The 25,337-nt window shown below is 34.3% G+C and overlaps 1 pseudogene; it reads left to right on the top strand.

The window, feature by feature from the left end:
- Nucleotides 1–6,971: 6,971 nt before the first annotated feature.
- On the top strand, nucleotides 6,972–24,595 carry LOC131044916 (laccase-3-like; annotated as a pseudogene).
- Nucleotides 24,596–25,337: the final 742 nt, after the last annotated feature.

Genomic DNA, 25,337 nt, shown 5'->3' with positions numbered 1-25,337 from the left:
AAAAAAAATTCACAACTCATGTTTAAGGATGCCCTCTACATTATTAGTCTTGACAAATGGAACAAAAAAACTATTTTAAATTGCATCAAGACAAATTCCATTTAGTACCCAATTTTTGTTCCCATATTCTATCCTCTAAAAGTATGCTATCAAATTTCAATACATTAGTCACTTACATGCATTAACAAACTCAAGTATGGATAAAATTATATTCATAGAAGGATCATAAAGCTTACCTCATGAAATATTTTCAAAGAAAAATTTTATGGATTCTTTTTTTTTTGTTTATATATCATGAGATAACCTAGCCACCTAGCCCAATGACCAACCATACCTTGCCTCAGGCTTCCCTTTTTTTCTTAGTATTGGGGTATGGAGGGGGTGAGATGAGACGAGAATACCTTGATTGATAACTAAATGGGCTCAAGCAAGCTAGCCGTCGAGTAAACCATATGAGAAAAATAACAAGTGCAGAAAATCTACAAAGAAGAACAATGGCACATAACACAAGTTTACGTGGAAAAATATGGTAAAAATATACTAGCAAAAAACCAAGTGGGCAAATTATCTTTCATATTGATTCTCAGGAATTACAGAGTTACAAAAATATTCAAAAATCATACTTCAAAAAATGACTTCGATTAGCCTAAAAAGACTGAGTTGTCGAGTCCTACTTGAAGACAACTTATTGAATATAGTAAGTATGACTCAATCAACTACATGTAAAGCACATGTTGAAATTACTATTTATAAAAAATTTCTCAACAAGACTTTCTATTTATAGTGGTCAATCCATGATGACGCAACCACTGCTAGCTAAGAAGGCCATTATGACTCAACCACTACTAGATAGGTATCTAAGATGACTCAGCCACAATAAGCTAAGAGCCCAATTTGGAGTTCACTTTCCAATATTCTCCCACTTGAAGTCAAATTTCAAACTCTGAATAATTCCTCTACTGAAAGACCATTACTGCCAATGTTGCTTATCATCACATAATTTGTAGACCAAGAGAAGTTTGAACAAAATGAAATTATCTCTAGTAATAGGTTTCATCATAATATTTCTAGGGTTTACATTAGTATGAATCTTCCAGGATAACAACAACATAGGCTAGAAAGGAGGCAATTTGGCTTCATAGACTTTTGGGTGAATTGTAAGTGAAGCAGGATAACATGGTACTGCATTGTGATAATCAAAGTGATTTACACTTACAACAAAACTCAACACACTATTCAAGAGCAATATCAATATGCTTTGTTCTAGAAAGGTATGTTGAATCACTGCAGAACTTTCTCCAGAACAATATCAATATTAATATGAACTAGAAATGTAGTACTAACTTGTGCATTCTTCATATTGAAGCACTGTAGAACCTTCTCCACATAATATTTCTATGACAACCATAATTTATTGTTATTTATGTCTCTGTATCCTCATTTCAAGAATTTGATTTCATTGCCTAAGTCCTTCATCTCAAACTCCCTAGCAAGATGATTTTTCAAATGGATGATTTTATACATGTTGGGACCTGCTACCAACATATCATCAACATACAGTAGTATAATAATAAAACTCCCATCATCATACCTTTAAACATAGGCACAATGATCAACCTCATATCTAATAAAACCCAAAATCAACTTGAAAGAATCAAACTACTTATACCAAGACCGTGGCGCCTATTTCAAACCATAGAATGATTTTTTTAGCTACAAACAAGATTCTCTTTTCCTCTTTCCTCAAAACATTCTAGCTATTGCATATAAATCTCCTCAGAGAGATCACCATGCAAGAAGGTTGTTTTCACATTTAACTATTCTAACTCCAACTCAAGACTAGCAACAAGAGGGAAAACAACTCTAACTATACTCAACCATACAAAAGGTGAATTTTTTTTATCAAAATCAATAACCAATTTTTGTGCATATTGCTTCGCCACCAACCAAGCTTTATATCTCTCTAAATTATCATTTAAATCCCTCTTCAAATTGAAGAACCACTTGTTCCCAATAGATTTTCTCCCCTTAGGCAATGGCACAAGCTCCCATGTCTTGTTCTTATATAGAGCTTCCATCTCCTCTTCCATAGCAACTCTCCATTTGCTTGCACATTCAGCTTCATAAGCCTCCTGATATGAATTAGGTTCACCAACATCAGTAAGTAATGCATAAGAAAAATTACAAGAGAATACCTTATAGGTGGTTTGATTACTCTAGTTTACCTTCTTAAAATAGTTAATGATTCATCATGTGGCTCAACTGGTTAGAGTTCTTCTTGTTGATCATCTGATTTTTTATCAAGCACATCTAGATGATCATCACATTTTTCCACCTCTACTGTATTAACTTCCATAGCTTGTTGTTATTCACCTTTCTGCATTGATTTTTTATTAAAATAAACATCTCAACGAACAATAATCTTGTGGGCACTCTCTTAGCTAAGTGTGTGGTCCTATTTTTTTATTCATCGTTTTGTTTGTTTGTTTTTTGTTGTTGTTTTGTGTGGGGTTTGTCCCCTGTTTTGCTTAGTTTTTCGGTCTGGTTGGTTGTTGGCCTTGGTTGTCCTTGTAAAACTTGTTTATCTTTATCAGAAGCAATAATCTTGTGGGCAACACTATCCCACAATCTATTCCAATTTGTACCTTCTACATAGACAACAAAAATACAATATGTTCCACTTTTATGGACTTCCTGTCCAACTTATTTTTTTTCTCTTTATGAATAAGTACATAATAATTACAACAAAAAATATGGAGGAATGAGTAATCAGTTAGTTTACCTTTTTATATTTACTTTGGAATTCTATAATCAAGAGAACTAGTGGGAAATCTATTGATCAGGAATCAAGTCGTATTTATAGCCTCACCCCAAAATTTCTGCTCTAAACTGGTAGTATTCTTATTGTATGATTTATGTGTTCAACAACACCATTTTGTTGTCATGTCATAGAAAACATCATCTATCTTGCAGTTTTGTGCTCACTACAAAATTGGTTAAATTTTACTGAACAAAACACACCTTTGTTATCATTTCTAAGATATTTTATTATCTTACTTTTCTGATTCCCTACCAGAGCCCTAAACCTATTAAAATAAGAAAATACTTTAGATGTCTTCTTGAGAAGGTAAATCCACATCTTACAGGAATAATCATCTACAAGTGAAACAAAATATGATGAACCTCTGATAGGTGTTACTAGAGCTTCCCAAGTATCTGAATGACTTAAATCTAATACATCTTTGCTTCTGGTAGTACTTCTAGAAAAACTCAGTCTACTATGTTTTCCAAACAAAAAAAATTCACAAAAACTTAAATCTTTAGATTTTGCACTTGGGAGAAGATTTATATCTAGCAGTACCTTGAGACTTCGTTCACTCATATGGTCTAGCCTCTGATGCTAGGTTTATATGAGACAATCTCTGCATTAGATACCACAATAGTCTCTCCAACGTTAGTTTGTCCAACCAACCTATAGAGATTTCTAACTTTCTCTCCTTTTAGTACAACCAAAACTCCCTTTGTTACCTTGAGACAACTATTTTCACAGCTGAATCAATAACCTTGTTCATCAAACACTCTAAGTGAAAGTAATTTTTTCTTTAAACCAGGTAAATGCTTAACATGCCGAATATTTCTAATTACTCAGTCAAACATCTTGATTCTTACCTCTCCTTTATCAATAGCCTCACATGGATTGTAATTTCCCATGTAAACCATACCACCAACAGAAGACCCATAGCTAGAAAACCAGTTTCTGTGTGGTGTCATATGAAAGGAAGCACCGGAATCAGGAATCCAAACATGAAGTAAAGAGCTTCTCATATTAGCAGTTAATACTTCTCCATCTTCCAATGGTGCTTGAACTTTTGGAGCGTTAGCATTAGATGCAGGTGCACTAGGATTCTATTTGGTTGCTTTTGGTAGCCTGCAATCCTTCTTGACATATCCATTCTTGCTACAATTCTAGCATTTCACCCTTTTTTGCCCCTTGGATTTTGACCTAGTTTTCCCACAATCAGTATTTTCTCTTTCCTAAGTTCTGCCTCTTACAATGCAAGCTTCATTCGAAGAAGATCCTTGAGATTTCTTCAGCCTTGAAGCTTCAGAGATTAAAGTAGCCACCACATCTTCAATGACTAGCTTCCTACTTCATGTATAATTACTGAGAGCCATAACCAACTGATCCCAACTATCTAGCAAGGAGAAAAGTAATATTTCTACCTTATCTTTTTCATCAATTTTCACACCCACTGAAGCCAACTTCCTTGTCAATGTGTTGAAATTGTTGAGATGATCTATGCCAGATGAATTGTCACACATTCTCAAATTATATAACTGCCTTCGTAGCAGAATTTTGTTTACCAAAGACTTTGTCTCATATAGCTTTGCAAGCTTATTCCATAGGTCATGAGAAGATTTTTCTTCTGTAAGATTGAACATAATTGAATCTGCTAGAGATGAGTGGATTGTTTCTCTAGCCATGCTATCCATGGTATTCCAATCTGACGTGCTCATATTTGTAGGTTTTGATGCAACTCCTTTAAGAGATCTGACACATCCATACTTCACTAGCAAAGCTTGAATCTTAACCTTCCATAGTGCAACATTCGAACCATCGAACTTATGCACCTCAAATCTGGTAACAACACTATTTCTAGCCATTGCTCACTTCTGAAAACAAAATATTTCTACACCATTAACCTATGCTCTGATACCAATTGTGAAAAAAATAACAAGTGCAGAAAATTCGAAAAGAAGAACAATAACACATAACACACAAATTTACGTGGAAAAACCTAGTAAAAATATGCCACTAAAAAACCACGAGAAAATTATCTTTCGTATTGATTCTCAGGAATTACAAAGTTACAATAATATTAAAAAACTATTCTTCAAAACATGACTTTGAGTAGCCTAAAATGACTAAGTTGCACAGTCCTACTTGAAGACAACTTACTAAATAAAGTATGACTTGCACAACTACATGTAAAACACATATCAAAATTACTATTTATAGAAAGTTTCCTAACAAAACTTTCTATTTATCGCAACTACTGCTAGGTAAGCCCATGATGACTCAACCACTTAAAGCTAAGAGCCCAATTTGGACTTCACACTCCAACAAACCCAACCAACTAGAATTCAGACCAGAATAATAATAAAACAAAATTCAAGACAACACAAATAATAATTTAACTTTCGATTTATAATTTATTTTAAGAAATTATTATTTAAAAAGCAAATTGCTAAAAACTTCAGTTTCTTATTAATTTTCATAAAATTTCACGGTTTCATTTAAAACATAAATTATTCAAACATACTATTAACCTGATTCTCAAACTCATTATTCACTTAAAGATGTCCGAGTTCATTGAAGGAAAAAGTTAGAATAGAGTATCTGCGTGTCAAACATAATGAGGGTTAAATAAAATGTGGCAGAACAACATCTGGTTTGGCCGAGAATCAGCCGATCTGGCTTAGCCTTTGACGTTTACAATATGAAGGCTATGTACAACTCAGAAGATGCCAATGTTTAATGCAAACATCAACAAAAACAGACTCTCAACTATAAGTAACCATTTGCTATTGGTGGATCTCAATTTGCACTATAACATGTTTTAAATTAAGCAATAAACTCAAACTTATTATAACATGACTCTAAGTTTCAATTCGAACAAGTTTTCAATTCCAACATGTTTTAAATTGAACTCATATTTGTCGTTGAATGTCAACGGGTAATGGTTACCAACAAAAAAACCCTCTCAAAAATTGAAGTACCTTTTTGTTAATAAAATGAAGGAATAGACTCAGTAATTTCTACGTCAAAGCTTATCATAGCATGACTCTAAATTTATCTTAGAGTAAATATACTTGAATTCTGATAAAACATTATACTTGAAAAGAACAAATAATGCCACCATGTGTTTTCTCGAGCCTTCAACATTGGGAATCTCGTTTTACTGTACTTGCCATATCAAATAATAGTTAAAATTATTGAAAATTATGTTTCTATCAAATGATCTGTAATTCTGTTGTCTACTCGTCAGCTCTGACATTTTTTTAGTGTTGTCTACTCGTCAGCACCTAAGCAAGCAGTCTTGACACGCTAAAATTTAGTTTGAGCTTTCAATATTGAGAGAGTTTCAGCTTCATTTGCAGATTCAGATCAGCAGCACTTTAGCTGTTATTAATACATTAATCATGTCAAAACGTTACTCGGCAAGTTTTATGTTAGTGCTGTTTACATTCATTGTCTTATTTGATTCTCTAGCATGGGCAGACTTGCACAACTACACATTCGTTGTAAGTAGATTTCTATATATCTGTGTCTTTCATAAACTAAGATGTTTTATAATCTATCGAGGGGCTTGATGAATCTTGTTATACCTGCTCAATTGGATCTTCCATTAAATTAGCAGAATGAGAAAGGCAAGCTCAGGTGACAGATTTATTGCTGTTATTGAATTTCTAGTTGATGTTTCATCTGATCTTCATTGTGCGTTTTAACGTTATTTAATAGAATTGACAATTAATACAATAGTATGACAGAGATCATAGAGATCAACAATTTTTCATTCGTTGATTAATCAAGGGTAGAGCTGTAAACACAAATACGGTCCAACACAAATTTCTATTTAAGAGATCTAACGCAAAATTTTCTTCTTTTTATTCTATTTGCACAGATTGAAACCACAAATGTAGATTATATTGAAAAATCAAGGGTACAGCTGTATACACAAATACGGTCCAACCCAAATTTCTATTTAAGAGATCTAACGCAAAATTTTCTTCTTTTTATTCTATTTGCACAGATTGAAACCACAAATGTAGATTATATTGAAAAATCAAGGGTAGAGCTGTATACACAAATACAGTCCAACCCAAATTTCTATTTAAGAGATCTAACGCAAAATTTTCTTCTTTTTATTCTATTTGCACAGATTGAAACCACAAATGTTACCTGACTGTGTAAGACATATAACATTACCACAGTGAATGGAACACTTCCAGGTCCCACTCTTTATATTCGAAATGGGGACACACTGAATATTACAGTTTATAACAAAGCCAAGTAAAACGCCACCATCCACTGGTAAATTTTAGCTCTTGTAGACTGTCAATTCCATTGATGATTCAAAACATATTAACAAGAACTTGATTTTCAGGCATGGAGTGAGACAGATTCGCACAGGGTGGGCTGATGGACCCGGGGACATTACTGTTGATAAGTGATGCTGCTCTAGCATGCAGCTCCATGCAATTCCAGTTTGGACATGAAGCTATCCATTCATCACCATGCATAAGCTATTTTTAGTTAATAGTTTTTTTTTGTTTATTCATGCAAATAAAGCATGTACTCCAGCATGCATGAATCCTTAGGACTATTTTTAGTTTTGCTTTTTGCATGAGTTTGTTTTTAGTAAATAAAGCATGTTGTGCATGCACTTATTGTATTCTTAATTTAGGGAGTAGTTTGCTTTTTTTTAGTTTGAGAGCCTTAGTAGCTTTCTATGCAAAGCTAGGAATATATTTAGAACTGCAGTTATTATTTATTCTTCTAGACTGCAAATTCTTTATATATACAGCCTCTATGTAATTTTTTTAATTAAGTTTCAATAAAGATATTAGTGTTTTCTTCTTTTTGTTGTTATTGTTTGCTAATCAGTTGGTTCAGAGAGGATAGGTCAGGTTCAAAATTCTACAAGTGGTATCAGAGTAGGTAAAATTGTTTTGGGTTAAAGTTTTATTGTTGGAATTTCGCCAAAGTTAATCATGTCGAATTCTAACCATATGCCCGTTCCAGAATTTGATGGAAATGATTATGATTATTGGTGCATTAAGATGCTGACCTTTTTGATTGGAAAAGATTTGTGGGAGATTATTGAATCAGGTTATGAAGAGCCAACTGATTGGAATGCCCTTACAGCCAATGAAAGAACAGCAAGAAAGGAAGCAAGGAAAAAGAATGCTCAAGCTTTGTTTCACATTCAGATAGCTCTTGATAAGAGCTTATTTCCAAGAATATCAGGAGCAACAACTGCCAAACATGCCTGGAAGACTCTACAAGAAGCTTACCAGGGTAGTGATCAAGTTAAAGTGGTCAAGCTTCAGACATTGAAGCAAGAGTTCGAGAATTTGAAGATGCAAGAAGCTGAAAGTATAAGTGATTATTGTGTTAGAGTCAAAGATGTAGTCAATAAAATGGCTACACTTGGAGAAATTGTAAGCAATGAAGTTTTGATTAAAAAGGTGTTGAGATCTTTGACACCCAGATGGAATCATGTAGCAATAATCATAGAAGAAAGCAAGGATTTGACAAAACTACAGTTTGATCAACTGGTTGGATCCCTAATGTCTCATGAAGAAAGATTGAAAGATTCTTTTGAAGGTGTAGAGAAAGCATTTTCCTCTAAATTGCTAATCACAAAAGATGAAGATACAAGCTACAGTAGTGCCAAAATCAATCAAGGCTAAGGTAAAGGGCAAAGCCAAAATTCTTCAAGAGGTAGAGGAAGAGGTGGCTCAAGAGGAAGTGGTGGTTTCAGAGGAAGAGGTAGAGGCAGATTTGATAAGAGAAATGTTCAATGTTACCATTGTAATAGGTATGGCCACTTTGAAAGAGAATGCAGATTGAAAGAAGGTAAAAGTGCTAACTATGCTCAAGAAAGTAGTGAGAATCCTCCTGATCACTTATTCTTATCTTATGCCAAGGGTGAAAATACTAGTAAAGATGTTTGGTACCTAGATTCTGGATGCTCTAACCATATGACAGGGAATGAGAAGTTGCTCTCAACAAAGGATGGAAGTTTCAAATCCAAGATCCAGCTCGGTGAAGATAAATCATTGGAAGTAGCTGCCAAAGGAGCTATGGAGGTCCAAACAAAAGAAGGTATAAAGAGTATTCATGATATTTATTATACTCCACAATTGAAGCACAATTTGTTAAGTGTTGGGCAGCTATGTGAGAAAAATTATAAAGTAGTCTTTCAGAATAAGACTTGTACTATCTATGATAAGAATAAGGATAATAGGGTGATCACTGTTGTTCCTATGACAAGAAATAGGATGTTCCCCTTGAGTTTGGTGAACATAACAACAGTTTGGCAAATATGGCTTATGAGGATTCAAGTTGGTTATGGCATCTCAGGTATGGGCATTTAAATTTTCATAGTTTGAAGTTTCTAACCTCACATGCATTAGTTTCTGGTTTGCCCAAGGTTGAGGAACACAAGGAGGTTTGTGAAGGTTGTACTAAAGGAAAGCATGCAAGAGAAAAGTTTCCAAAGGGCAATGCATGGAGGGCTCATCACCCACTTCAGCTTGTTCATTCAGATATATGTGGTCCTATGCAGACTAAGAGTTTGGGTAAGTCATTATATTTCATCACTTTTATTGATGATTACTCACGAAATTGTTGGGTATATTTTTTGAAGGCCAAAGATGAAGCCTTGGATACATTCAAGAAGTTTAAAGCCCTTGTAGAAAATGAGAAAGGGTGCAAGATCAAATGTTTAAGGACTGATCGTGGAGGAGAGTTTTGCTCAAAGGCTTTCCAAAGTTATTGTGATTTTAATGGCATCAAGAGACAACTTACTACTGCATACACACCTCAATAGAATGGAGTAGCTGAAAGAAAGAATCGTACTGTGGTTGAAATGGCAAGGTGCATGTTACAAACCAAGAGATTGAGCAATTCTTATTGGGGAGATGGAGTTGCTAAAGCGGTGTACATCCTCAACCGTAGCCCCACCAGTGCACTAGAAAAGATGACTCCTTATGAAGCTTGGTATGGTAAAAGGCCTAATGTTAATCATTTCAAAGTTTTTGGTTGTTTGGCTTATGTGCATGTACCGGATCAGAATAGACAGAAGTTAGATGCAAAGAGTGAGTCATGTATTTTTATTGGGTATAGTGAGAAAAGAAAGGCTTATAGATTGTATAATCCCCTCACTAACAAGCTTATTGTCTCAAGAGATGTGATTTTTGATGAAGGGGGAGTTTATGGTCATAAAAAAGGCCATGTTGAGAAGCCAAAATCTATTTTGAATGATGATATAGTTGCTGATATTGATCATGAGCAGCCATCTAATGTTTCTATATCCAGTGGTTTAACTCCACCAAGCAATCCTTCATCAAGTTCTTTAGTACCAAGTTCAAGTCTAGCTTCTTCTCCAAGTTCTACAAAGAAAGTAAGGAGATTGAGTGATATCTACCAAAAGAGTGGAAATCAAGTACATGAAGAAAACCGAATAGGTGAGACAGTGAATTTTGCTTTATTAGCCAAGGCTGATTTTGAACCATCATGTTTTGAAGATGCATGTACTAATGAGGTTTGGGTGAAAGCCATGGAAAAAGAGATGGATTCCATTCACAGGAATGACACTTGGGAGTTAACAGAACTTCCACATGACAAAAAAAGGATTGGCACCAAATGGGTTTACAAGACCAAATTAAACAGTGATGGGAGTGTTGAAAGACACAAGGCAAGATTAGTTGCTAAAGGCTTCACACAGAAATATGGAATTGACTATGAAGAGACATTTGCACCAGTAGCAAAACAAGAGACCATACGAATGTTGATTTCATTAGCAGCTCAGAAGAAGTGGAGCATACATCATATGGATGTGAAAAGTGCCTTCTTGAATGGGTACTTAGAAGAGGAAGTGTATGTGGAGCAGCCACAAGGTTTTGAAGTGGAAGGAAAAGATAATTATGTTTACAAGTTGAAGAAGGCTTTGTATGGCCTCAAGCAAGCACCAAGAGCATGGTATGCCAGGATTGATGGATACTTTCAGGAGAATGGCTTCCAGAGAAGTAAGAGTGATCCTACCCTATACTACAAACAAGAAGGTACTGATATTCTCATCATAAGTTTGTATGTTGATGATCTTTTGTATATGGGTAGTAGTTCTAAGATGAAAGATGAATTCAAAGCTGCTATGATGAAAGAATTTGAGATGAAAGATCTTGGTCTAATGAAATATTTTCTAGGAATGGAGGTTTATCAAATTAAGGATGAGATTTTCATTTGTCAAACAAAGAATCTGGTTCATCACAGCAGAACTAAGCATTTTGATTTGAAATATCACTTCATACGAGATTTGGTGCAAAAGAAGGATGTCGAATTGAAGCACATAAACACCTAGGATCAGCTAGCAGATATATTCACCAAAGCAGTTACGAAAGCTCAGTTTATAGCACTACGAGATAAGATTGTCAGCCATCTCAGCATCAAGGGGGAGTATGTTGATAAGTGATGCTGCTCTAGCATGCAGCTCCATGCAACTCCAGTTTGGACATGAAGCTATCCATTCATCACCATGCATAAGCTATTTTTAGTTAATAGTTTTTTTTTTGTTTATTCATGCAAATAAAGCCTGTACTCCAGCATGCATGAATCCTTAGGACTATTTTTAGTTTTGCTTTTTGCATGAGTTTGTTTTTAGTAAATAAAGCATGTTGTGCATGCACTTATTGTATTCTTAATTTAGGGAGTAGTTTGCTTTTTTTAGTTTGAGAGCCTTAGTAGCTTTCCATGCAAAGCTAGGAATATATTTAGAACTGCAGTTATTATTTATTCTTCTAGACTGCAAATTCTTTATATATACAGCCTCTATGTAATTTTTTTAATTAAGCTTCAATAAAGATATTGGTGTTTTCTTCTTTTTGTTGTTATTGTTTGCTAATCAGTTGGTTCAGAGAGGATAGGTCAGGTTCAAAATTCTACAATTACACAGTGGCCCATCCAACCAGGGGGAAAATTTACGTACACCTTCACAATTATTAGACAAGAAGGAATGTTGTGGTGGCACGCCCATGTGTCATGGCTCCGTGCAATAGTTCATGGAGCAATGGTCATTCTTCCAAAGAAGGGCATCTCTTATCCATTTACCCAACCCCAAGATGAGTTTCCTATAGTTCTAGGTAATGGAAAGTTAAACAAATTTAATATAAATCTTATTTGCTTATTGATTTTTAAAATATCATTAGTCAAACTTTTCTTCAAAAATTGACAAAGGGCGTTTAACCTTTAATATTAAAATGCTGTTTTAAGTTATTTTTTTAAGCATTCAATTTTCTATAATTAGGTCATATTCATGTGATTTTTTATTACTCGTCTTCTTGTTTTCAATATTGTGTTATATCTATTGATTAGACTTCTTACTAGATTATTTGTGATACTCTAAACGTATACAATTCTTCAATATTCAGAAAACTTATTTTTGAGATAGGAAAAATCTTTATAAATCAAATTGCCTTGAAGAACTTAATATTTATGATCCAACAACTAAATTTTGAATGGGAAATATTATCTAAAAAAGAATAAAGATATTTTTTGTTTTGACAATCATAGAGAGAAATAATTTGTATGATGTATGGATTTTAATTGTTTTATATAGAAAAATAGGAAATGTCTGTTTGCTCGTCATTTAAAATTTAAAATTTAATTATTGTCCGTTAGCTCATGAACCCACTCTTATTGATTCTATACTTTTGCTCTCTAATTTGCTAGAATTTCTATTTGTGACTTGTTATCAAGGATAACTGTTTTAGAAAATTGTTTACTTACATTTTATTGAATGAAATAATCAAATTGAACAGTGGAGTGGTGGAACAGTGATCCCATCAAAGTCGAAGCTGAAGCAAAACTCAGTGGAGGTGCACCGAATGTTTCAGACGCTTTCACTATAAATGGACAGCCAGGAGGCTCCTATAACTGCTCAAAATCAGGTATCAATTTTCTCTTCAAAACAGGCACTGTGAATGTAACCAGGGCTCACCCAATTCCGTTTTTCACTAATCATAATCAACACTGCAATCAACTTTAATGAAATTTTATGTATGCAGGAACAACAAATTTCTCTGTAGAGCAGGGAAAAACCTATCTCCTTCGTATCGTCAATGCTGCAGTCAATAATCACCTCTTTTTCAAGGTAGCATCACACAATCTCACAGTGGTAGCCGTGGATGCCTCCTACACAAAGCCATACACAACAGACATTCTGGTTTTATCATCTGGCCAGACTGCAGACGTTCTTCTCACAGCCAATCAAGCGGAAGCCAAATACTATATGGCCGCCAGTGTATACACTACTCAAGGATTTTATGACAAAACCAATACAACCGCCATTCTAAACTACGTGGGCTCTAATTCATCTGCCACTCCAATTGGTCTAAACCTTCCAGAATTCAACGACACTGCAACTTTAGTCAAGCCTTGCGAAGCCTGGCTTCAGAGGAGCATCCAGTGGACGTTTCCCAGAACATAAGCGACAGTAGCATCATAACCGTGGGACTCGGTTTACTTCCTTGTGAAACCGGCGGTAACTGTAGCGGCCTGGAGTGGCTGCTAGTATGAACAACATACCTTTTGTGCTGCCAGATATGGTCATTCTTCAAGCTTATTACTTCAACATATCAGATGTCTATACCACCGACTTTCCTTCACATCCACCCGTTGAGTTTAATTATACAGGCGATGTACCCAATACTCTGTGGGAGCCAATTTGTGGCACAAAAGTGAAAGTGATTGAATATAATGCCACAGTTCAGGTGGTGTTCCAGGGAACCAATATCTTCCAATCAGACAATCATCCAATGCATATTTTATGACTTTTATATTGTAGGAGAGGGATTTGGTAATTATAATGAAAGTGATCATAACCCTTTCAATCTAGTCTATCCACCTCAACGAAATACTGTAGGGGTTCCTGTCAATGGATGGGTTGCTATCAGATTCAAAGCTGACAGTCCAGGTAATAAACAAAGTTACATTATTTTTCATGATTCTACAGATAATTTAAATAATCGAATTGACAAATAATAACTCAAATATGAAACCTTTAGCATAAAGTCTCACATAAGGATTGATTTTTCTAGAAGATGTTAATACATGCCTTCATCATGGAGGAACAAATTATGATTGGTCATGATTGTTGTAACAAAGTTGTAATACCCTACTTTGCAAAATAATTCGCCAAATCTCGGAATGGTGGTGAAGTTTAGGTGGGTAAGGTGAAATTCATTGTGTGTATGGATACTATTACAACTGCTATGAGTCTGGCCATTGAATGCTTGACCTTCCCTAAGAGGATAAAAGGTAATTACAAAGAAGATTTTAATAGGTTCTTGAAGCCAAAGAGAAAATGTGGCCTATTATAGAAGTTGTTTCAACAGGAATGACTTACCTAGTATTTGGAAAGAGGAAGCATTTCTCCTCATGAAATTCATCACCTTTGATGGGAGATTCAAGCAATTCCACTAACAAATTTTCCCCATTCTTAATCACTTGAGATATGGGTTGAAAACGAATTTCTTGTATTGGCCTTTTTCATCTATTTCTCAATATGTTGTTGTGGCCAAAACCAAAGATCTCCTTCCCCTGCACCAGGGTCTTATTTTCTGACTTTACAATTTTCATTTGAACATAACCCCTACTAGTGGTCTGGATTTTAATCCTTTTGGCCCTTCTTTGCGCGTTGAAATTTCAAACATCTTGGATTGCAAAGAACCCATCCCCATTCCTAAACATAAGGGGACCACTACTTGGGTCAACCCTAGCAAAATGGCTAAATGTAAGAACCCCTAAGCCCCTCCTACTATTTGTAGTATTGTTGACAAGCCAAATGATAAGGAGAATGATTTTGAGTATTTTGCCTCCTCTTGGTCTATTGAGTCAAAATGGACCTTGGATAGTCCTATTAACAAAGAGTGTACCCCTTCCATTGGTTTCCGACCCCTCTGGTGAATTTGCCAAGAAATTGGGACTTCCCTATGTATGCAAGGAGAGTTAATGGACTCTATGATGGTTACAATAAGCAATAGGCTAGCATTCGCTATCTTTTGGGTTAGCTTAATGTGGCAAGGAATAAAATTATTAGTTTTGAAGCCCTCATTGAAGTTGATTCCAAAGCTTCTAGCTAGGCTGTGGAGAACCAAGACCAGAGAGTTTGGGAAGCAACTAATTATTTGGTCGAGAAGCTAGATAAATGAAAAGGTATAAAGGAAGAATTGAAGGGGCTATATGAGAAAATTGAATAGAAAGAGGACAAGAAGGAAATAATGAAGGCTATGGAGGAGATTCAAAGTAGCCAAGTGTCCCTCAAAAGAAAAATGGAGGATGTGATTGTGTAGAGTAATGAAATGTTTAAAAGGACTTTGGCAACCCCATAGGGTATCCAAGAGGAGATTGAGTAGAAGCAAGATTGAAAGAAGAGGTATTTAGACTCTTCCCCTACTACAAGGTTAGAGGTGTTAGTGTTGATGGTGAAAGTGACTCGAGAGTCACCTACTATTTCTTCTGGAAAGGGATCTAGCAAATGAATCTCCTTCTCTAATAAGGTGAAGGATATAAGTCTAGATTAGAAGATTGAGAAGCCTCCCACTAGGTAGGCCATTGGTTTGTACCTTCAGTGTGGGTGGGTTTGTGTGTTTTGTTGTGCTAGTTTTTACTCTTGCTTGTCTTTAGTTTTTATTGAATCTAGTTGGGTGCCTATTGGTTTTCACTCTTTTTTGGCAATTAGCATATGGGTGTTGGGTTACTATTTCTCATGAGTCACATGGCTTTTCCCACTTTTTTAGCTTTGTAGTGGTTATGTAATGGTTCGTTCATCTCCTGATTTTAACTAATTAAAAGAAAGATGTATGCTTAAATGCTTGGTTCATTCATTGTACATCTATATTCAATTGAATTGGTTGTCCTAAATAAGAATTTAATTGTGTCACTAACAGTTGATTGAAATGAGAGACGAAGTTGTATTTATATGCAACTTATATATTTTCAGATATAATTTCTAGGGATTCCAACATCGGAGGGAAAATTATTTCTACTTAGATAAATGACATTCATATTTTAAATTTTGGGGATAAACTTCTTTGATAGGGTCATTCTCCACCCTATTCCTAGTAGTTTGAGCTAGGAAAATATCATAACTAGCTCGGAATGCACCAAATTAATAGATTTGGTCTCAAAACTAGGCACAATCAAGAATAAATGAGGTACACCCTAGGCATAACCACCAAACTGGGTCCAAATTAAGGGTGAAATTATAAAGTGATACAATTTACTACAGTAGATTTAGCCTCCACTTTAGCAAGTGTATGAACTTACCCTCATAATCTTGGTAAAGTATAAATAATCAAAAGATCATTTCACCAAGCTTGGCATGGTAGTGGCCCTCAAGACTTATGATCTTATCATTCTACAATACAAAGATAAAAGGCAAGAACATAGTGAGCAATATGACCAACATTGGTAACTCACATGGATCATGCAAAACATAGAGGTATGACATCTAAGACTACTTATACTAGCAAAAACTTACTAGGATCCATATCAAAAGATAAGGCATCACATATAGGACTAGTAAGAATCCTCAGATTCATACTAGAATTCATGTTACAAAAACATAAAATACGGCCTCTAGGACTAGTAAGATCCCTAGATACTTTCAAGGGTCCATGTACACAAGGAGTAACAAAGCTATCAAGTTTTATTGTGCTAGGTGGCTCAAAAATCAATGAAGGTATTACAACGAATAGAAAATTATGTTAATATAGGTGAGCTTCATGCCAATAGAGATTACTAAACCAAGAAAAACTCTATTTTAGGTAATCTTGATAGGATACAACAATAGGGTGCTACAGTAGCACAAGCACATTCATGGTGTGTGGTCAAAGTGTACAACCAATCTCATGGTGTATGCATAAAGTGAAATGTTGAAAAGGTAAAAGTAGAAACCCGTGTCACACTTTTATAAAGGAAAAGGTTAACACAACAATAATAATTCAATTTCAATGCCATAAAAGTGGCATATATATTTAAATTTTGAAGATGATGTAAACTCATGAAATGTGTAAAATTTGATGAAGTTTCAGTCTATTATTTTAAAATTTTTTTTTGTCAAGGATTAATATTGTTGGATATGGTTGTTCATTGCTATTGCTAGGATATGTTGTTGACATTGATGTCAACATATTCCTATGATTTGATTTGGTGTACTTGGAAAGATCTTCTGATCCGGTTTTGCAGTTTGGTTTTGCTGATCACTATAGTCTGTTTTGTAGAGGTTGATATTTCTGTAGTATATTCTTGTGTGATGTGATCTTGTACTAAGACTCTGACATATTGTTTTGGATAGTCTTGTGTATCTTTATTTCAGATGGTTCGTGATTTCATGCTCCATGAGTTATCTTTCTTCATGATAGTTGTTGTTTGGTTGTGTTCTTGAGATTCTACACATTAACAAATGAAGATTTGAAAAGTGGTGTTGGTGCAACTATTCTAGATGATTATAACGTTCTTTCTGATGTTTCCTAGTCATTTCCTATTGGTTTGGCAATTTGCATTGATCGTTGTGCAATTTTGTAGTGATTTTCATCAACTGGTATTGATTTTCGTGCTATGCAGTATTTTTGTGGTGTAGCATGTTGCGATTGATCTTGGAGTGATTTTCGGTGGAGTTGATCATTTGGGAATTCAAAATAGGTCCATGTTATAGTATGCAAATCATCATATTGGTTTGGTGGTGGATCTTTGTATCATGTGATGTAAGTTTGTAATTGAGGGTTGAGGGTTTAGCCGACCTTGTTATCAAGGTTGATGAATTGCATATATAGGTGATATAGTCATGCACTTTAGGTATTGATGTTGAGTCTACATCATTTGAAAGAGATTTATGTGTGAACAAGTGATTTATCCTTCGGTGTTGAGTTTGTGGTGAGATTGGTACTGCAGGGTGGACATCTATGCTTAACTGGAACTATAATCAAGAATTTGGAGTTTCTATACTTTCAGTTCATTTCTTTCAGATTGTAGTCTGAGTACTATTGTAAGTCAGTGAGACTTCCCTGAGGGTTGTAGCCTTCCGGACCATTATATTTGAGCAATGAGCTCTAGGTAGTGTGCTTGAATGCATGTACATTTCCCATTGTAATATTTTCACATACTACTAAAGAGTATCATCTTACTGTGGGTAGGTTCCCACCATGGCTTTTCCCTTAACTAGGTTTTCCACGTCAAAAATCTTGGTGTTGTGTGTTGTTCTATTATTTTTCTTATCTATTTATTATTGCAGTTTGTTAGATCTGTTGTTGTGCTTAAAGTTTTGTATTTTAGTAAAGACTGATTCACCCGCCCCCTCTCAGTCTTCCTTCTTTGTTGCTTCTAACAATTGGTATCAGAGATAGATCCTCTTGTAGAAGCTTAATCACTTGAGGAGATTTGGGATGACAGCTCAAGGTATTATGTTTAAGAAGTAAAGTCTGAGGTTTGATGGAAGAAACTATACTATATGGAAGAATCGGATGGAGGTGCACTTGAAATGTCTTGGAGAATATTATTGGAAGATTAAAAAGAATCCCTATGTTGTTCCTCAGAATTGACCATCTACTCCTGATGAAGTTAAGGAAGTATAATACAATATTAGAGCGAAGGAAGCATAAGTTACAGGACTTCAGATCGCACATGAGATCTGGGAGAAGCTTGAGATTTTGTGTGAAGGTGACAAATAGGTGAAAGTTGACAAGTTGTAGAGTTTGAAAGGAAAATATGAGACATTAAAGATGGGAGATGATGATAACATACATTTGTTTATGTCTAAGGTGAATGACCTTGTTCTTGATATCAAATGTACTGGTGGAAGCATTGAGGAAAATGAAATTGTTGCCAATGTTTTGAAATATTTGCCTCCTGCTTGTAAACACAAGGTTGTTGCTATCGATGAGATCCTAAGTGTGCCTATAGTGACAAGAGATGTATTTGTTTCAAAGCTTGCTACATTTGAGTTGTGTAACTTTAGAGAATCACATGGAAAGTCTAAGATAGCATTTAGAGAATCTGCCTCTATATTCGATAAGCAGAAGTATGATCCCAATGAGTGAAAAATATCCAGATATGAGAGAGAGAGAAAAGAGATTGAAGCAAAAGAAAGAGAGCTTGATGAGCTTAAAACACTAATTTCCCAAAGATTTCCTAAAGGTGTCAGTAAGTATGATGGAAAGTAGTCTTTGAAATGTTTCTCTTATAATAAGATAGGATATTTTTCTTCTAGATGCCCGAAGAGAATGGCTAAGCATGATAGGCATGATAGGTTTGATAAGCATGATAGGAATGATAGATATGAGAAGCATGATAAACCTTATAAGTCTAACTGAAAGTTTAGGAACAAGAAGAACTATTATTATGTTGTTGATGAAGGTGTTACAGATGATGAATCAGATGGAGATGAAGTTGTGTTTATTTCCATTAAAGAGGATAGACTTGTACCTATTGATTCCACTAGTTGTTCTGTTGAAGATAAATCTTTGGTAGCTAAGGTAGAAGAAAAGGATGAATGGGTGATTGATAGTGATTTTTCACATCATATGACATGTGATAAAAGAAAATTTGTGAGAATGGAAAGTTATGATGGTGGAATAGTTAGATTTGGATATGACAAAGCTTGTGTAATCCGTGGGAGAGGTTCTATTTATTTTGATGGTAAGCATAACACTGATGATGTCTTGTTTGTTGAAGGTTTGAATCATAATCTTTTGATTATTAGACAGATGGTTTATAAGGGTTATGATCTACAATTCAAGGATGGTAAATGCAAGATCTTGAATGCCTCCAGTATAGAGATTGCATCTAGAAATAAGACTAAAGGTAACATTTTTCATTTGAATGTTGGTGAGAACAGTTGTTTGATTGTTAAGATAGATGAGAGTTGATTGTGGCATAGGAGAATCTGTCATGTAAAATTTGATTCAATTATTAAGATCTATTCTACACAAGATGTTAGAGATCTACCTAAGATTGTTAAGCATGCTAATCCAGTATGTAAGCAATGCTAGTTGGGTAAGAAAACAAAAAAATTTCTCAAGAGAAAATAATATACATCTGATGGACTTCTAGATCTTGTGCATACAGACCTATGTGGACCTACAAATGTTAGAAGTGTGTAGGGTGATAGATATTTTATGATACTAATTGATAATTATTCCAGGATGATGTGGGTTGTCTTTTTGAAGGAGAAATCAAAATAATTGGACAAATTCAAGATATTCAAAGCTAAGGTGGAAACTAAGTTTGGATTGAAGGTCAAATGTCTAAGATCGGATAGAGGTGGAGAATTATGTTCCAGTGAGTTCAACTCATTCTGTGAGATGAATGGAATTAGAAGACAATTATCTACTCCTAGAACCCCACATCAAAATAGAGTTGTTAAGAGGAAGATCATAATTGTTTTGGATATTGCAAGGAGCATGCTGATTGAAGGAAATGTTCTGAAGATCTACTCGAGAGAATCCATTAGCACTGTTATTTAAACATTCAATAGATTTCATATCAAAGATGATACTGGTAAGACCCCTTATGAGCTACAGTTTGGTCATGTACCTATTGTAAGATATTTCTGAGTATTTGGTAGAAAATTTTATATCAAGAGAGATGAGGATATAGGAATTTTTGATGCTAGAAGTGATGAAGGTATCTTCTTGGGATATTCAACCAAGACCAAGACCTACCAGTGCTATAATAAGAGATTGAGAAAGATAGTTGAAAGTGCAAATATGAAGGTGGATGAGAACCCTGGCAAGGAGAACAGAGCATGTGCTTATGATGATGGTCAACATGTTTTTTTCGGTTCTGTTTAACCCAAAGAGCCTAAGAAGAATGATCAAGTAGAGACTATTAATCTAGATGTTCTTGATGTTGGTGAAGATGTACAAGAATCTAAGAATCAAATAATCGGAAGACTCTGTGGTATGTAAGATCAAATCATTCTAAAAATTAGATTATTGGTGATAAGAATAAAGGTGTGATGACAAGAAGAAGGATAGTTGCTGAAGAAGTATGTTTGATTTCTAAAGTTTAACCTAAATATGTTGTTGAAGATTGTAAAGATGAAAGTTGCATGAGAGCTATGGAATAAGAACTAGATCAGATTGGAAACAATAATATTTGGGAACTTGTTCGTAGACCTAAGGATAAGAATGTTATTAGTACTAAATGGGTATTCGGAAACAAGTTGAATGAAGTCAATGAAGTTGACAGAATTAAAGCTAGACTGGTTTACAAAGAGTATTTACAACAAGGAATTGATTATGAGGAGGCTTTTTCTCATGTTCCTAGACTTGAAGCTATCAAAATGTTGCTTGTTTATGTTGCTTATTAATATTTCAAGGTATATCAGATGGATGTTAAATCTACCTTTTTGAATGGTGATCTAGAGGAAGAAGTTTACATTGAACAACCTAATGGATTTTCACTCTCAGATGATGGAGACATGGTATGTAAGTTGAAGATAGCTCTTTATGGATTGAAACAAGCTCCTAGAGCCTGGTATGCTAGATTAGATAAATACTTGTTAAAATTGGGATTTACTAAAGGTACTATTGATAGTAATCTATATTTTAAGATTGAAAATGATAACATCCTGATTGTTGAGATCTTTTTTGATCATATTATATTTGGTGCTGATGATGAATTGAGCATGAAGTTTATTAGTGATATGCATAAAGAATTTGAGATGTCTATGATTGCTGAAATCAAATTCTTCTTAGGTTTGTAGATTGCACAAATAGGAAAAGGTATATTTATATCTCAAACTAAGTATGTGAAGGAATTACTAAAGAAGTTTGGATTAGATGACTCCAAACCGGTTGGAACCCCTATGGTGACTGGTTGTAAATTGTCTAAAAAAGATGAATCTTCAAAAGATAATTAGTTTGCGCAGATCTATGGTTGGTGGACTGCTATATATTACTTAGACTAAGCCTGACATTATGCATGTTGTGTGTATGGCTATTATATATCAAGCTGATCCAAAGGAGAGTCATGTCACTCTTGTTAAGAGGCTATTCATATATCTAAAGGGAACCGTGGATTATGGTTCATAGTACCCGAGGAATGGTGATTTCATGTTGTGTGCCTACACTGATGCTGATTGGGTTGGTGATGTAGATGACTAGAAGAGAACTACCGGTGGAGCATTATTTTTGGGTAATAAGTTGGTTTCATGGGCTAGCAACAAACAATATTCAATTTCCTTATCTACTGTTAAAGATGAGTACATTGCTACTACTAGTAATTGCACTCAAGTGGTTTGGATGAGCCAAATGTTGAAAGATATCAGACTTATTCATGATGAGCCTACTTTTATTTATTGTGATAATTCTAGTGCTATCAACATGCCAAAGAATCTGGTACAACATTCAAAGACTAAGCATATATCAGTCAAATAATTACTTGAGAGAACAAGTTAGGAGAAGATGAAGCTAGAGTATGTATCTACAAAGGAATAGATAGATGATATTTTTACTAAGACTTTGCCTGCAGATACATTTTTCTACTTGAAAAACAAGTTAGGCGTATCCACCCCTCTTGATGAGAACTAGATGCACTGAGTTGCATCGATCCGGTGGATTCCAAAACCTTATTATTCTATCCAAATTGGTGAGTTGGTGTTGCTCCTCTGCTGGAGTAGTCTGTGTTTTGGGGAGAGAGATTTATGTTTCTATTTTTGGAGAGAGTTTGGTTATCTATTTTGGAGATCTTTGGCATTGTTGTCAAAGGGAGAGAAAGATGATGTAAAAAACTTCTTTATCTGTCTTGATCTTAGGGGGAGTTTTCTTGTGATATCTTCTTTCTTTGCATTGACTGTTTTTCACATTCATATGTTGCCATCAATACCAAAGGGGGAGATTGTTGGATATGGTTGTTCATTTCTCTTTCTAGGATATGTTGTTGTCATTGATGTCAACATATTCCTATGTTTTGATCCGGTGTACTTGGAAAGATCTTCTGATCCAGTTTTGTAGTTTGGTTTTGCTGATCACTATTTTGCAGAGGTTGATACTTCTTCAGTATATTCTGGTGTGATCCGATCTTGTGCTGATACATTGGGATATTGTTTTGGATGGTCTTGTGTATCTTCATTAAAGATGGTTCATGATTTGGTGCTCCGCAAGTTATCTTTCTTCATGACAGTTGTAGATTGGTTGTGTTCTTGAGCTTCTACACATTGATAGATGAATATTTGAAAAGTGGTATTGGTGCAGCTGTTCTAGATGATTCTAATGTGCTTTTTGGTTTTTTCTAGTCATTTCCTATTTGTTTTGGCAATCCACATTGATCATTGTGTGATTTTTTAGTGATTTTCATCAACCGGTATTGATTTTCGTGTTATGCGGTATTTCTAGTGGTGTAGTGTGTTGCGGTTGATCTTGGTGTGATTTCCGGTGGAGTTGATCATTTAGAAATTTTAATTAGGTCCATGTTATGCTATGAAAACAATTATATTGGTCCGATGGTTGATCTTTGTATTGTGTGATATAATTTTGTAATTGAGGGTTGAGGGTTTAGCCGACCTTGTTATCAAGGTTGATGAATTGTGTATAGAGATGATAAAGTCACATAATTTAGGTGTTGATGTTGTGTCTACATTATTAGAAGAGATTTGTGTGCAAACAAGTGATTTATCCTTGGGTATTGAGTTGTTGGTGAGATTGGTATTTCAGGGAAGACATATGTGCTTAACCAAAATTGTAATCGGGCATTTGGAGATGCTATTCTTTCAGTTCATTTCTTCTAGATTATAGTCTGAGTATTATTGTAAGTTAGTGAGACTTTCCTAAGGGTTGTAGCCTTCTGGGCTATTATATTTGAGTAGTGAGCTCTAGGCAGTGTGTCTGAATGCATGTGCATTCCCCATTGTAATATTTTCACATACTACTCCAAAGTATCATCTTACCATGGGTAGGTTCCCACTGTGGGTTTTCCCTTAACTGGGTTTTTCACATCTAAATCTTGGTGTTGTGTGTTGTGTTGTTAATTTTCTTATATGTTTATTGTTGCATTTTGTTAGATATATTGTTGTACTTAAAGTTTTTTATTCCAGTGAAGACTGATTCACCTCCCTCTCTTAGTCTTGCTTATTTTCTGCTGCTAATAGATATGTTTTTCTATTTTAAAGTCAAATTTCTTATTGCTGAAAAATGCTGAAAATCAGGGGGCTTATTTTGCACAAAAAAAAAACTATAAATCAACTTATTTTTTTCTTATTTTGATATCCCTAATAGATGACATACATATATAGTGGATAGAAAAAATAAATTATTTTTCGATGTATATTTTCTTTGTTATAACATTTTAAAGTCGAACATACTTGAATTTGATAGTTTTTATCTCCCATCATATTATGTTTATTTAATTTTTGATAATTAAAAAAAAAAAAAACCCTTTTGGAGAAGACTCTCTCTTCTAATGAGCCATATTTTTTTCGAATTTTTTTGAGGTGATTCAATATTTTTTTTTGTTTTTCAAACCCGCCTCTTACCAAAGATTAGAATAGGTACTTGTAGTATTTTTGAAATAATATATATTAAATCTAATCAAAACATCATAAAAATTATATGAGTAGATTTTTGACTTTGATCTCTACAAAAGGGTATTTTTTGTTTAATTAATAAATTAAATTTACTTGTAGAATTTTCTTGCAGTAGTCAAAAGTTTTATAAATTTGTCAAATTTGATGATGTGGCTGCCACTTCGGATGTCAGTAAGGGTGTTTTGGCAGAAAGGGTTCCAGTCGGAAGGGACATTGGAGGCTGACTCGATCGGTCATTTGAGTGACCACGCCTATTAAACCCCATATAAATAATGATTTATTCTTTTAGTTTTTAAATATGAAAATCAAGGAGTGCATATTAATATAATTTATTTTTGAAGTAAATAAATTGTTTTTGCAAATAAAAATGACATTTTTTATATAAAGTGGCGAAGATCTCCAAATTTTTTGAAGATTTTGAAGACTATTTTAATTTTTTTTTAATTAAACAAATATCCAATATTAGAAGGCTTTTTCAAGTATGTTATATTAAACTAAGTATTTTTGAGATTTTATTAAACATTATTTTTTTGGATGCATAAATTGTTAAAGAAAAAATTGCATTGAAATGTTATTTACCTTTTATTTGTGGATTCCTTCATGTAATTATTCTTGAAAAAAAAATTTAATTGTTGATCCAATAATGTATTTTCACTTGAACCTTTTATTTATATGTATGGATTTGTTTCTATGTGTTTATGCACTTTTAATTTACATGTATGAATCTCTTTTTATTTACATGTACACATTTAATTTTATTTATATGTATGGATTCATTTATATGTGTTCACATATGTGTGTGTGTGTGTGTGTGTGTGTGTGTGTGTGTGTGTGTGTGTGTGTGTGTGTGTGTGTGTGTGTGTGTGTGTGTGAATTTATTCTTATTTACATGTACATGGATTCATTTTTATTTACAAATAAACTAATGAAGTTTAAAAGGCATTCAAAATAGTTGTCATCATTTTT

This window comes from Cryptomeria japonica, chromosome 9 (genome assembly GCF_030272615.1).
Source record: "Cryptomeria japonica chromosome 9, Sugi_1.0, whole genome shotgun sequence".
Lineage (NCBI taxonomy): Eukaryota > Viridiplantae > Streptophyta > Pinopsida > Cupressales > Cupressaceae > Cryptomeria > Cryptomeria japonica.
Note: the sequence above shows the minus strand (reverse complement) of the source record. Positions and strands in the feature narration are given on the sequence as shown.